The sequence below is a fragment of the Bactrocera latifrons genome, unplaced genomic scaffold (genome assembly GCF_001853355.1).
Source record: "Bactrocera latifrons isolate USDA-ARS-PBARC rearing strain unplaced genomic scaffold, ASM185335v1 scaffold_2158, whole genome shotgun sequence".
NCBI classification, from domain to species: domain Eukaryota; kingdom Metazoa; phylum Arthropoda; class Insecta; order Diptera; family Tephritidae; genus Bactrocera; species Bactrocera latifrons.
Genome location: NW_017535695.1, coordinates 1 through 3,556, shown reverse-complemented (window position 1 = coordinate 3,556; position 3,556 = coordinate 1). Strand labels below are relative to the sequence as shown.

The 3,556-nt window shown below is 38.2% G+C and overlaps 1 pseudogene; it reads left to right on the top strand.

The window, feature by feature from the left end:
* The first annotated feature begins 597 nt into the window (after positions 1-597).
* LOC108968439 lies at positions 598-3,063 on the top strand (annotated as a pseudogene).
* Positions 3,064-3,556: the final 493 nt, after the last annotated feature.

Here is a 3,556-nt window from a genome sequence, read left to right as displayed (position 1 = left end):
TACTTTAGATAGTAGCTTAGAAATTGACTTTTTGAACGAAAATGCTTTTAATTATTTTTGCGGCTACCTTTATTTGAAAATTTTTAAAATGCACACATGCATTCTGCCATTACCTTATTTAGGAGATGAAATTCCTTCGGATGAATTCATCTTCATACACCAAAACCAGATCGATAAATGCAACTTAGTGAAGCCGCCTGAAGAGGAAATAATTAAAAACATTCAGAATCCAAAGGCGCCGCAATCCGATGGTAAGGCGTCATACATTACCTTACCAAAATTTAACAATGACGTTGCTGGAGCGTAGCCCTCATCTTGGTGTAGCACGGTGGACCTCATATTTGCTGATAACGTTCTCCAAGGTAGCAATCTGGTGATAGCACTAAGTAAGGCATTAGAAGGCACCGCATCACAGTGGCTTTCACAAATATGCTTTGCCGGCATCACTTGGGCGCAGTTCAGGGAACTGTTTCTTCAGCGTTTTGTTGGAATTGAAACTTCTGCCTGCATTGTTCTCAATGCATTGAATGGCCGACCGAAACCAGAAGAAGGCTTTGCTGAATACGGCAGCCGGATTGTCACGATGCTTATGTCCAAATGGAAAGCCAAGGAGTTAGAAGAAATAGCTGTGTCTGGATTTTTACCACCAATGTAAAAACTCGCAATGAGCTACAGCAACAGCTGCAGGCACACTCCTTCTTGAAGCGCAGCATAGAAGACGATGAAACTGGCTCGAATCGTAAAAGGTTCAAATCTTCATCCCTGGTGAAATGCAATTACTGSCCAAAGGTTGGGCATAAATATGCTGAATGTCGGGCACGTTTGCAGAAGGGCCAGAGTAAAGGCAAAACCTACAAAAGCACAAATACGACGGGTGTGAAAGATCGATGTGGTGTCAAATGCTTCAAATGTGACGAAATTGGGCACTTTGCAACCGTATGTCCTAAAGGCCGATCAGGTGGAAATGACAGAATTTCTGAGAAGCGTGTGGATATCTGCGCAGTAGCTCCACCCTCTGGAACAAAAAAGGCATCCGGTGAGTCTATTCCATTTTGTTTTGATTCTGGTGCAGAATGCTCGCTAGTTAAGTAGTAGTAGTAGTAGTCCATAAGTTTAAAGGTAAAAGAGTTAACAATGTAAAACTCAATGGCATAAGTAACGATGCAATTTATAGCACTCAACAAGTTTGATGTAATATAAATATTGATCAATACTGCTTTGAGGTTTTGTTCCACGTAATTTTAGACAAGTATTTGAAATACGATATGTTAGTTGGTCGAGAGATTCTTAGCCAAGGCTTTGGCGTAATGATAGACGCTGATAAATTTCAAATTTATAAAACGAAAAAGATAGATATGGTGACTTWAACTGATTATGAGGATATTATAAGTTCTGATACAGATTTAGTTGATTCCGATAAAATTGTCTTAACAAATATCCTAAAATGCTACTCTGACTGGTTTACTAGCAGAATACCAAAAACTCGAGTCTCGACAGGGTTGTTGGAAATTAAGTTAATAGATCCACAAAAGACAGTGCAACGACGTCCCTATAGACTACGCGAGGAAGAAAAAAACCTGGTGCGTTGTAAAACCGATGAGTTCAAAGCAAATATTATCCGTCCAAGTTGCTCATCTTTCTCCAGTCCAATGATGTTAGTAAAAAAGAAAAATGGGACTGATCGTCTTTGTGTACCATTGCTGATAGGTATCCTTTGCCTCTTATCGCAGACCAGATTGCCCGACTTCGCGGTGCAAAATATTTCTCGTGCTTAGATATGGCTAGTGGTTTCTACCAAATTCCAGTACACGAAAATTCAATTGAACGAACCGCGTTTGTCGCCCCATAGGGTCAGTACGACACCTTCTGTTGGCACACACATGTGCTGTCGTTTATATTGACGTGTTGGTTATAGCCGAAACTAAAGAAGAAGCCTTAGAACGGTTGCGTATCGTGATCCTGAGGTAGTAGATACATTAGCTAAGTTCAAAAATAACGAATTGCCAGAGAATTTATTAAAAACCTATGAATTAAGGAAAGAAGTTTTATATAGGAAGATACCACGAGATGGTAAGACTAAATGTTTGCCTGTAATCCCTAGGGCATTTRGATGGGCAGTTATTAATCACGTTTATGCATCTAGATTGGGAGAAAACAGTCTATGGAGTTTAAGTCTATGGATTTTATTGGTTTGAAAATATGGCAAAGTACGTCCGTAGATTTGTTGAAAATTGCATTACTACCAAATTAGCTAAGCCTCCAGTTGAAAAAATTCAATCTGAATTACATTCGATTCCTAAGGTAGTGCAACGACGCCTTATGGCACACAATGCATATAGACATAACAGGAAAGATGAGTGGAAAGAATGACCTAAAGGAATACGTAATTGTCCTGGTAGATGCGTTCACGAAATTTGTTTACTTACATCACATCTTAAATTGATTGAGATTGAGCTACACTTAATTGCTACATGCGCGAGTAGGGCAAATGGCCAGGTAGAGCGTATAATGAGCACACTTAAGTGTATGTTGACAGCAGTCGAAACCAGTCAGAGGTCGTGGCAAGATGCTTTAGCAGAAGTGCAATTGGCAATGAATTGCACCACCAATCGAGTCACAAAATTCAGTCCACTAGAATTACTAATTGGTAGAGAATCTAGACCTCTCTGTTTATTACCAATAGGTGAAGAAGGGGATAATGTAATTGATAGAGAGTCTATAAGAAAACAAGCCAAGRAAAATATGGAGGCTAATGCTCGTTATGACAAACTTAGATATGATAAGAATTAAGCAAAGATAATAAAATATAATGTAGGAGACCATGTGTTACTAAAAAACGAAGAGCGTCACCAAACTAAGCTCGATCCGAAATTTAAAGGTCCTTTCGAAAAAATCGAACTACTAGATGGCGATATTTATGTCTTAAAGTCTTTAATAAATAAAATAACTTATAASTATGCACATGAGTTTTTGAGGGCATTATCCAATARAGAATTAAGTAAAGAAATTGATGAAGAATTAGATGACTCCAGAGGAGATGTATCTCTCTCAAATGAGAAATAGAGATAAAGGAGCCACAGCAGATGCCTTAGAATCCCAAGAGGGGATATAGAAACCGCACCATAACAGATGGAATTGCTATGGCGGGGGTCAGTGATGATCGCACCACTACAGAAGGATTTGTTGTGGCGGCTATCGATAAGAATAACTACACATCAAAGTTGGAATTATAGAAAAGAAAAATTGTTAAATTTGATTTGAAAGAAAACGTTATGAAAAGTTTATGTGATGGTATTATGAAATCAATTTGATTGTTTTGTATAAAAATGTAAACTTTATATAAATAAAAGTTAATGAAGTAAATGGTTAATAAAATCTTGTCCTAGATTTAACACACGAGGACGTGTGATTTGTCAGGAAGGCCSTGTCGTAGAATAGTAAATTAGCCCACTGTATATGTGTGGCCTAGAATGGTTAGTTAGACCAGAGAATGTAAAGTATAGAGAAGGTGCAAATTGAATTCTGTATGATGTTCGATTTGGCGGCTAACAGAGCC